Consider the following 12,642-nt stretch of genomic DNA (forward strand, 5'->3'; position numbering starts at 1 on the left):
CCAGATTAAATGCCTCCTGGCATTTAGGGACACTTGCTAATAATAAATATCTCCACTTTATTGTTTTTTTCCTGTATTCAAATTGCTGATCTTCCTAACTTATTTAGATGCATTGAACATGCATTAGGCTTAGTAAGTGATGTCTTTGCAATGCATCATGTATTAGTCAGCTATTGACACAATTATGTTGCATAACCAACCATCTCAAACTGAGTGGCTTATAACAACTAGCATTTGTTTTCATGCTCACTGGTCTGTAGACCAGCACCTGGGCTGCTCTGAACTTTACTCAGCCAGGTAGCTTTGCTTCAGTCTACACATCTGCTAGACTAGGCTTGGCTTGGGTTTGGGTCTGATCCAAGTGTCTCTTGTATCCTTGATGAAAGAATTCTTAGGAAAGGTCTAATGGCAAATGACAGAAAGAATAAAAGTAAGGCAAACCATCTAAGCCCAGTTAAAGCCTCCACTTGCCACACAAGTCTAACATTCCTTTGGCCAAAGCAAGTCACGTAATGGCTTCCTGCATCAAATGCTCACAGTAGGAGAGGGAAGGGAATACTTGATGTACACTAATCCAATATTTCACACACCACACACTTCTTTCTAGTATTTCCATAAGGCAACAAAGATGCTCTAGTGATATTTCACCATACTCAAATGCCGAAACCAACTGGTCAAAAAAATACAGCTACACTAAGACCAAGTCTCAGTGTCCAAGTCATGATTATCAAAAATGTCTCTGAGCATTGCCAGATATTCCTTTGGGGTCAAAATTGCCAGAATTTATAACCACTATTTAAATTTTTTTTTAATGTTTATTATTTTTGAGAGAGAGAGAAAGAGAGACAGAGACAGAGACCAAGCAGGGAAAGGGCAGAGAGAGAGGGAGGCACAGAATCAGAAGCAGGCTCCAGGTTCTGAGCTGTCAGCACAGAGCCCAACGCTGGGCTCGAACTCACAGACTGCGAGATCATGACCTGAGCCGTAGTCAGCTGCCCAACCGACTGAGCCACCCAGGTAGCCCTATAACCACTATTTTAGTGAAATAGTCAAACATTCAACATATGATAAACATTGTCAATTGCCAAGTAGAAAATGTCAGTAATACAATACTTTTCTACATCAATATAAATAAATTTTCATTTAAATAAACTTGATTCAGTCCTTTTATATAGCAGGCATTAGATAATCACCCTCAAATCCCTATAACCACTCTGCCAGGTGGGTGTCATTATTTCAAGCAACTGATACTAAATTGAGCTGCACTTAAGTGAATTGTGCAAAGACTGAAAGATAAAAAGGGACAAAATGAAAATTTTTAAAAATGATTTAGCTGTATCTTTATTATAGGAATACCACAGCATTTCTACTTTGAAATGAGTAGGTGAAAATTTCATTTATATTGTGGGGTTTTGTATATACCCATGAAATTGTCACTACAATCTATGCCATAAACATACACATCACCTCCAAAATTTCCTACAACTTTCTTTCTTTATTATTATTATTTTTGTGATAAGAACAATTAATATGATATCACTTATATGAGGAATCTAAAATAGTCAAATTCTTTTTTAAAATTATTTTTAAATTTATGTTTTTATTTTGAGAGACAGAGCATGAGAGAGATAGCAGAGAAGGGTCAGAAAGAGGGAGAGACAGAACCCTAAGCAGGCTTTATGTTGCTAGCACAGACCCTTGATATGGGGCCGAACCAACGAACTGTGAGATCATGACCTGAGCTGATTGAGAACTAGATGCTTAACTGATGGAGCCACCCAGGCGCCCCTAAAATAGTCAAATTCTTAGAACAGAAAGTAGAATGGTAGTTTCTAGGGTCTTCGGGGAGAGGGAAACAGAGAGGTATTTGTCAAAGGGTACAAAGTTTGTTATGCAAGATGAGTAAATTCTAGAGATCTACTGTACAGCATAATGCCTATTGTTAACAATACTGTAGGATACTTAAAAATTTGTTCAAAGGGCATATCTTAGGTTAAAAGTGAGATGTGAACTGAAAATCCCCAACTTAAAATCAGTTTTAAGTAATAACACATATTGTTATACAACCATTAAGAATTCCTGATTATGCATTTTCATCCTGCTTTATTAGGTATTTATTTTATATTAAAATTTGTGGTAACCAAAGACTTAATAGAAAATTAACTAATATCAATGTAATGTTTTAATGGAGGATGTCTTATTATTCACAAGCACTAAATGATAAATTACTCGTAACGTCTCCAACCACTAAGAACAGTAGTTAAATCATATGCATATTGTATGTATATATTGTTATGGTCATATATACTTTTGTTCCTATCAACTATACCCACAATCATCATTATCAAAAGCATAATCTTTGGTGTGTCTAAGGTAGCTCAGTAGGTTAAGCATCCAACTTTGGATCAGGTCATGATCTCATGGTTCGTGGGTTCAAGTCTTGCTTCAGGCTCTGTGCTGATAGCTTGGAGCCTAGAGCCTGCGTCAGATTCTGTGTCTCCTTCTTTCCCTGCCCCTCTCCTGCTCAGGCTCTGTTTCTCTCAAAAATAAATAAACATTAAAAAAATATTTTTTAAAAAAGTATAATCTTCAAGTGGAAGTAGTACCAATTTGCCTTTTCTAGGTAATTTATAGAAACCTCCGTTCTTACTATTTCACTGGCCATTCACCTAGAATGCTCTTCCCCAGATCTTTTTTCAGGCTCTGCTCCAATGCTACTTCCTCCGAGAAACCCTTCCTGACCATCCTATGAGAAAAAGCAACTCCTAAGGCTTTATTCATTTTCCTTGCTTGGTTCCATATAGAACCTCTTAATAATTGACATAAAATTGCATATGTTTTTTGCTCTTTTATTTATTAACTGTGTCTTCCACTAGAATGTAAGCTCTATACAGACAGGAACTATGGTTTGTTCATTCCTCTATCTCCAGGACCTATAAAAGTACATTGTAGGTCTTCAAATATTTGGTGAGTAACTGAATAAATAAAACCTAATTTTTAACTAGGGACTTAAAGATTTTTGAGGTTTACCTAAGTTTTTTCCTAAGTGCCCCAACTACCCCATCACTACAACCCACACATACTCTAGAGATTCCAGAAGTCCCCCGAAGACTTCTGAGAATTTCTGAAGTTTTATATTCTAGGACCCCTTTAGTTCTGGCTGCCTGCTTTCTTGATTTATTAATCATCTTGCCATCCTATGCATTCCATCTTTGTCCCAGTAAAAACCTTCTTGCATAAGGCAACTCATGTATTTAGTAAACTTTATTGAAGATTTATGGACAATAAAAAGAAGAGGATTTTAGATATGATGAAGAAAAACTTTGAGGTAAACATCAAGCATTCTTCTTTAAAAGCCTTCTGTTGCCACCGCATAGGGGTTTTCCATGGATATGCTACTCTCTGAGTTTCCTTAGCCCAATAGCGACTTCTTGGTCCCGGCTTTACTCCATGCGTCTCTTCATTTCATGCTCACCCAAGGTAGAAACAAACTCCTCTCCATCTCACACATAGCAATTCAGTCTTCTCTTTTCTTGCTTTAGATCTTTCTGGTCTCATGCTTCAGGGTCTTTTCTTCCATCCCCCCAATTTACGGGCATTTTCCTAAACAAAGATTCTTCTTTCTTTCTAAGAAAAGAAATGTCTGATGCCAGATGTTAAGATGGTATATCTGTTGCTTCCATAGCTATGAGAGACTCTAATATTCCACATGGACACCAAATATTACTTCTGAATAACTATTATATATTGCCCTTATATATGCTAACATTTTTCCATAGTTATACATACCAATATACACATGGATATATATATATATATATGCTATTATAATTCATAATCAAATTATCAGAAAGTATTACTAAATTGACATGAATTCACAGCATCTTTTGGTCATTGGGTATTTCATCAATCAATCAGTTCTAAAAGATCAACTTTAATTAGGTAGATGTCTGTAAGCCTTTCTGATGTTAGAAAGAGTTTCCTCACACTTTAAAAGACTGATAATTCATTGCCTATCCAATATCAATTTTTCAAATGGAACCTAAAAATTAAGATTTGAAAGGGACAAAGGCAGCCATCCTTGTAGATTCTTTTCATGCTTGTCAAGTATTTTCATCAGAGAAATTGCCACAGGGATGGAGAAAAACACAAGGACTGTTCATTTATCTAAATTATATGGACACATTGTTAAATGAAAGAAGTTGCATACAAACCAATATTTAGCGTGTCATCTAAAAATAAGAATATGTTTGTATTATCACTTGGTTGTGAGACATAAGGTCTCACTTACCTGGAAGAAGAAGCCCATTGCTTGGTAGGACAGGAATACCTGAAACCTCAGATAGTTGTAGTGGTGCTGGTGGTAGGTAAAAAGACCGGTGCCTGCCATTTGTCTTGCACCTTGACCCTTCTGGTAAAATTGTCATCCAGGCCACCTGGATGCATTCTTGATTGCATTCTTGATTGCATTTCTAACAGTTGGAGGCCTCAAATGTGTCATGATGTTGCATCTACCACAATCTGCTGGGTCTTGAAAAAAGTTAGTAGTTATTACCCTGTCTCCTAAAATACTGCTTCTGATATCCCTAGTATCCTGGCATACTCCATTGAATTGCATCAGCCAGTACTTTGCAATGAAGTCAATTATATAATTTTAATCCTAGGTGCTAAGGTCAAACATGACATGCTAGTTGAATCTTTACTTAGTATAGGATGGCATGTTCTCCTTAGTTAGTATAAGAGTCTTGAGACCAATTCTTCAGGCCTAGATGAGATATTCTTGACCTATGAAAGGCACCTACAGATGCCATCTTCAGCCAACTTGCCACACTGCTTAAATCCAACAATGGAGAGAAGGACTACTGACTGCTTGACTCAAATGACTATATATGACACTTTCCACTGGGTGATGTCACTCCCCTGGGCTACTATTTCCATATGGTTCAACAGACCTCCCCTTACTGTTTCAGTTGAACATAATCTGAACCCAAGACAAAGGTAGTCATCTAGCCATTACAGATTTTCCTGCACCTCTTCTAAGACCTTACTTGTCCCTTCTGGCCCAAGTGTGAAGAAACAATCTTCTCAGAGTATGTTTGTCAGTTCAGGACCTCCAACAAGCAGACACCAAGAGTTAAAAGTATAAGAGATTCACTGAGAGTAAAACCTGTGGCATGTAAAGGGATGAAAGGAAACCCTTCAGACCATGATGCAGATATGAATCCAGAGAGTGAAGGGAAAGAAAGATTGTGTAGGAAATGGCACAGGCTGTGGTGTATCTCTAAGAAAGTTTCAGCCACCCAATGGGGAGCTCCAGTGCATAGAATGGCCATTGAATAGTCCAACGTTGAACAGCAAAGTCCAGGCCCTCATACTTTCATGATGGTCACACACTGGCTTAGAGAAGCCCAGGAGCAGTATAGCCTCAGGTGAGACAATACAGGAGATCTTGAAAGTGCTACAGCCGGGCACTGACAGCTATCTGCATTGCTTGACACAGGTTCTTTCTTGAAGAGAAATCTGAGTGGTGCAAATCTATGGTTGCCTCAGGAGGAGACATAGCATACTACAACCTTGACCGTAGTCTAGTTCCTGGGTAAGGGATAACTGTGATGATGACAAAAATATAGTATTTGTCAAACATCTAGGCCAAGTAACCAAAAAGATTCTCCATGCCTCAAAGACCCAGAATTTTAGCCTAAATTCTAGGGTCATCTTAGAACAGAATCACTATTATGTGTTGGCCAATTAGTCTTATCCTAGACTAACACACTACCTGGAACTATATGCATCAACGTCAGTGCGGAGTCAGAAGGTTCAGTGTCCCACATATGGGACACTAGGAAGAAGGGTTGTCTAGAGCTCTTAGCAACCTGGGACCTATCCTCTGGGCTGGGGCTGGGCTCTCTGAGACTTCACTGAGGGGAGCTTAAAGTTATATTCATGGCTTTAATTTTCCTATTCTTGTTCTAACCATCCTCCAGTGTCTTCTACAGTGATACCAGAGACTAGCCTCATGAGCTTACAGGCTACAATTGTATGGGTTTCTGACACATCTACCCCTTGGGATAAGAGTGAACTGATAAGTGAAGTTTAAACTTTTTTCGTAGCCTGTAGGCTGGCTTCTCAGAAAAGGTGATTATCTCCTCTAGGGCACTACAGAAAGTGTTAGTCTGAGGCAATTGATCCCCGAGAGGACTGTGATAATGCATTTGGTCCTGAGGACACTGAACTATTGTCACATAGCTGCAGTCACAGGATTTGGACTCTAGCCCAGCCCTCTGTTCATGCCAGGGGAGGGGAATCTTGCAGCCCACCAGCCAAGGGCTGGATTCCTGCTCCTCAAACCTAAGGATCTGCCTTTCTAGATCCCCTTCTGCCACCTCAGAGAGTGATAAGCAATGAGGACCACATATCTGCTAACTGCTTATGTTTCTATGATTTTCTTTCCCAATAAATTATTTTCCAGATGTCCTGTTATGTGTGCTCTCTGGTCATGTGCCCTTGTCTGCTAGGTAGCATCCTTTTGTTTATCAATACATAATGGAAGTACACACAAGAAATTGATAAAAATGGTAAACCAAGAGATATTAGAGATAACTGGTAGATGTAGACAGAAGCAGAAGCAAGACTTGTCAGTGCACATATTTGATATCTGAACAATGTGAATGTCTTACCTAATTTTTAAGAAATAAAAATTGGGGCACTTGGGTGGCTCAGTCAGTCTAATGTCTGACTCTTGATTTCAGTTCATGTCATGATCTCGCAGTTTGTGAGTTCAAGCCCCACATTGGGCTCTGTGCTCACTGTGTGGAGTCTGCTTGTGATTTTTTCTCTCTCTTTCTCTGCCCCTCCCCTGCTTGTGTTCTTTCAAATAAATAAATAAATAAGACTTTAGTAATAAATGAATGAATAAGTAAACAAACAAATAAATAAGTAAAATGAACATCGGAAGGAGAAAAGCTTAAATTAATAACTTCTAGAGAATAAATAAATTAAACTAATGCCACACAGTTTCCCCCTCTTGTACAAACTTTTTTACATGGACTTGAAAGTGACACTGACAGCCATAGACATGAAAATGCGCCATGTACAATGGAGAAAGCATCTCAGAAGTAAAATAATATCATGATAGAAAAGGCATAGTGCATATATTTTCTCAAATAATACATTAAGATGCAATTTTAGTTAAATATAAAGACATTTCTAAAATATAGAGAGGGAAATTATCTAAAAGTAAGAAGTATTTTGACTGCTTGAGAGTGGTAGGAACTATGCATCACACAGATGGTTCCCCCAATGAAGATTAAGAAGGTGTAATTCACATTTTTCTTCCCAGCCCTTCACAGCCTGGATGGGGAGACAACTAAATAGATAATCAAAATACAGTGTGATAGCATACATGAAAAATAATTCCAGATATATTGTTGATGTAAATATGAAAGGGAAAGCAAGAAAAGTTCTAGAGGAAAACATCCACAACAATCTTCTCTACCTCAAGGAAGAGAAAGTTTTCCAAAACAGAACAAAAACATAAAGACCATGGAGGAAGCAATTATCCAATATCCAATTGGATAATTATCCAATTATCCAATAAATTGGATAACATTAAAAATAAGAATTTCACCTCATGAAAAGACACAATTAAAAGATGAGAAGGTAAACCACATAGTGGAAAAATATATTTTCATCCCATGTACCTGAAAAGTCACTCCAGTAGATAAATGATCAAGAGACTTCAACTGACATCCACAAAAGAGGACACATACATAACCAATAAACATGTGTGAAGTAACAAAAGAAAATTGTAATCACAATGAAACACCACTGTACAATCACCAGAATGGCTAACCATTAGCAATGTCCATTGTTGCTAACCACTGCAAGTCCCCAAAATGGGGAACAATTGGAATGTACATGCACTGCTAGAGAGAAAAAATTGGTAAGATCATTTTGGAAAATGTTTGTCAGTGTCTATTAAAGCCAAACATGCACCTACTCCATAACTCCTAGACATGTACCCAAGAGAAATGAGTGCTTGTTTCTACCAAAAGATGGAAAAAAAAATGTTCATAGCACCATAGTTAAAATAACCAAAAACTGGAAACAGCACAAATGCTTAATAGTAAAATGGATACATAAATAGTGGGTCTATTAATTCAGTGGAATATTACACAGTAATGAAAATAAAATTATTATAACTACACACAACAACATGGAAAAATCTCACAGGTATACCCAGTAAAAGAAATCAGACATAAAATTAGAGGTACTGCATGGTTCCACTTATATGAAGTTCTACAGCAAGCAAAACTATGATAGTAAAAGTCAAATGATAATTACCTTTGGGAAGAAGGAAGTATATTGATTAAAAGGGAGTGTTAAGAGGGCTTCTGGGTTGGGGGTTATTTAAATTTCTTGGTCTGGGTGGTGATTTCATGGGTATATTCACTGCAGGATAAGTGTACTGTGCATTATGAGTGATGCAGTTTTCTGCATGACTGTTATATTTAAGGAAGTTTAAAAAAAAGTGCAATTCGGTCCTCTGATAGAATTCACGGAGGGAATGTGCAGGAGAAAGCTCCAACACTGGTTTAGGTAATTGGGAAATATTTCCTGGAAGGTCTACACTGAGCCCTGGAAGATGGATAGAAGTGATCTTGGTCAATAGCAGTGAGAATGTCCCAGAACAAAAAGCTGGAGGTGAAAGACATTGTGGTGCCTTCCAAGAACCATTACTATGTCTTAAGGCAGAAATACAGTGTTTTGGGGTTGTGAGGAAGGACAGAGAAGAGATGGGAATGTTCAGAGAATCCAGGTTATAGATTTGTGAGCCTTGTTAAGGAATTTGAACTTTGTTCTTTGAGCAAAGAAGAGTTGATTTTAAATAGGCAGTAATGTGATTAGATTTGCACTTAGAACCATGACTATAGCCACAATGGAGTATTGAGAATACAAGATTGGAGGCACTGGAAAATTCCAGGTTAAAAAAGAGACAGAAATGGAGGATATTAAGGGGGTGTTTTGACAATAGGCCTTGACAAATGATTGATTATGTATGAAAGACAAAGGAGTCTAAGGCAAATCCCAGGTCTTAGCCTGTGCCATTTCCTGAGAAGAGAACACAGGAATGTAAACAGTTTGTGTGGGAAAGATGGGGTTTATGGACCAGAGATAACTGATACTATTATGTGGGACAACACCATAGTGAGATTCTAAACACACCAAGCAAGACTCTTATTTTTTTTTTATGGAATTTTACAAGTTCTCTTGGCAGTTTCCCATCAGCTATCTCATTTTGATCTTTCCATAGCTTCTAGTATGGTCAGCAGAGGTATTATCATTGCACATAGCAAAAACTCTCCTCCTCTCAGATATGTGCAGTCATTTAGAGTTGGCAAAGCACTGGTGTAGAGTAGCAAAGTGTGGATAAGCTCTAGCCTTATCTCTTTGGGACATGATACATCTCACTCCATGGTTGACCATGTAAAAAAGGTCAACCAAGGCAACACATTCCAAAATGCTTTTAAACGTGAAAGAAATACAAAAACGTCTCTATTATTATTACATCTAAAAAGCGTCAGTAATCAAAAGCAAACCCCAAATGAACCATGAGTCATCTTCCTTGCCTTCCCATAGCCCTTGCTTTCTCTTCTCTCATAGTCATCTAAGCCAATCTGAGATTAGCCTTGGCCCTGGTGTGTGGAGCTGTGCTAATTTGCATGGCTTTTGAGGTCCAATTATTGATTTTCTATAAGGGGAGGCTATGTTTGGACAGGTGGGTGGCATGGCTATTTGTCCAACAGCATTATGAGGAACTCACTGACAGCTTTATCTCTTTGCCATGGACACCCAGACACAGGGTCTCATCAAACACTGGGGATGCTTTGGCATCCCATGCTTGATGTCTCCCATTACCCCACAGATCCACATTAAGGTGATGAATTCCTTGTCAACTCATTTTATTTATCACCTCTGAGGTGGGCTGTTAAAAACCACAATTGTCAAATTTCTCATATATCTGTCACAAGCCAAGTAGGAAAAGTCCACAAATAGCTGACATTTGAACATATTCCTTCTGGAAGAGACATAAATGAAAATTGCTTTTTCTCTAAGTTTAGCGTGAAATCAGATTTAAAACTAAATATTTTCCTACTTATAAACAGAAAAGAGTAAATTAAGCAGGAAATGTTAATATCATTGAAGTATTTTGTTATAGGTGATGGAGTGAGAGGGGAGATCTAGTTATAAATCATTTTGTCTGAAAAGAAATGTAAATAAATAAGATTCAAACAACTAAAATGGAAAATTAAAATGTCTAAGCACAAATGTCAAAATTTCAAAAATCTTAGTACCTATGGATAGGTCCTCTAAAGCAAAGAATCTGAGACTTACCATCAAAATTCATGTTATTTCTACATGTTTCTACCTGTTGTTTGAGTCCACACAGACATATGATACATGAAAGAACTTAAGGGAATTAATATTTTATCATCTGTCACCTGTAAACCTATAGCAGAAGCAAAATTAGAAGCAAAGACAGAGTTTCATCTGGAACTCAGCAATTGATAAATGTCAGATGTGGCTGATAGTTTCAGGAGACTTGGGACAGGACATGGAAAGAGATTGTCACCAGGTAGCCACTGATCAAAGGGAGGATGTACCCAAAGGAGAAACATGGCATTCCAAAGAGTAACTATCAACTTTCACTTGAAGGTGCCCAAGTACAGAATACACTACTATTCCATTATCTAGCTGGAAATGAGCCTAAATATTATCCAGGTTTGACTGTTCATTTTGCAGAGAAAGTGTCTGAAGATTGAGAGACTGAGAAACTGAGCAACAGTCACACAGCTGCTTTGGAACTCTGCTAAAATAGGAACTGGAGCTTCTTGGGTTGCTGTTTGTTGATCTTTCTATTACCTGCACCTCATGCATTATATTCACTGACCCTATAAATCTTTATTGACCATTATATGTGATTAAGGTATTTTAATAGCTACCATGGGAATGACTTAACACTATCTGTTCTCATTTTGATCAAATAAATCAACTGGTCTTTACCAAACAGTCACTTGTTCACTGGGAATTTAATATCACCAAGACTCATGTATTAATTCATTAAGTCATTCATTCATTCATTCATTCATGTCATACCTCTCCAAAAATACTTCTCTAGTCACACAAAAACCTTGGGTGAGCATCCCTTCCATAATACACACCTGTATTTTCTGGTATGGCTGCTCTTGGGAAATCTTTCTGGCACCTCCTACCCTCAAACACACAACAGGTTGGCTTCTGTATCCTCTATGGAGACAGAGCTATTTCCCAGCAGTCTTCATGAGGCTTTGATGTTTTATTTATTTATTTATTTATTTATTTATTTATTTTAATTTTTTTAATGTTTATTCATTTTTGAGAGAGAGAGAGAGAGAGAGAGGTGAGCAGGGGAGGAGTAGAGACAGAGGGAGACACAGACTTTGAAGTAGACTCCAGACTCCGAGTTGTCAGCACAGAACCCAATGCTGGGCTTGAACCCACAAACCCTGAGATTGACCTGAGCTGAAGTCAGAGGCTCAACCAGCTGAGCTGCCCAGGTGCCCCTGATGTTTTAAGTTGAGTATCATTCAATGATGTTTTATCCTTCATAGTTGTTCCCATGTGCAGCCACCTCTCAGCTCTTTGATCATACTGCTGTGCCCTACTTATGAGACAGACAGGAAGGAGGATGTGTAGAGCATGCATTTAGTCATAGGGAAGACCTGAGAGCTTGCGGTCACTTCACCATTATCACAGCTATTGAATCCTGCTATTCCACTGTTAAATACTGTATAGAATCCTGTGATTACATCATTAAATATGTCTTCATTTTTGTTAAGCACTACCCTCCCCTTTTAAATGAAAATAATTTTGAAAGTGTTAGTACACCGAACTCTTAATTTAGAAGATCAGATTGTGTTCATTCTCAACAGGAGAGAGAAGTGAATTAAGGACTGGACACTCCAGGCAGAGGTGGAGTAATTGCCGTGATGACCTCAGATGAATCTAGTCCTGTGAAGGGAAACGTGGAGCGAGAGGGCAGTCATTCTGTGCTGGCAAATTGGCTCTGTGTAGCCTTCTCTGGGGTGATAATAACCATAATCGTCATCATAATCATTAAAGCAGCTGATATTTATTGGGGGCTTATTGTGTTCCAGACGTTTGGCTGAGAGCATGATACTATTGAGACCACAGACAGGTCTCTTTGAGAATCGGAAGCCCTCACTTCTGACCCCTGAAAGGCTGCTAAAGGATTATAAGCAGGTCTTGGTCTACACCTCTTGCTTCCACCTCCAGACAAAGTGACTGATTCTCTCCTGTGTAACTGCCAGGATAAAATATGTTAATTGCAAACATGGTTACCTATTTAGTCAGTATTAATCTATGCCTACAAACTCAGGTATATGAACGAGAAATAATCACTGTCTTTGACAGCCACCAAACAAGCATGGATCCTAGAACTGAATGGTCTAGATTTGACTCCTGGATGTGTGGTCTCGGTTTCCTTATCTGTAAAATGGGTTGTAAAATGTCACTTTGTAGGGTTTTCATGATGACTGAATGAGTTAATATATAAGAAGTGATTAGAACTGTGACTGGCAC

Source organism: Panthera leo, chromosome A3 (genome assembly GCF_018350215.1).
Source record: "Panthera leo isolate Ple1 chromosome A3, P.leo_Ple1_pat1.1, whole genome shotgun sequence".
Taxonomy (NCBI): domain Eukaryota; kingdom Metazoa; phylum Chordata; class Mammalia; order Carnivora; family Felidae; genus Panthera; species Panthera leo.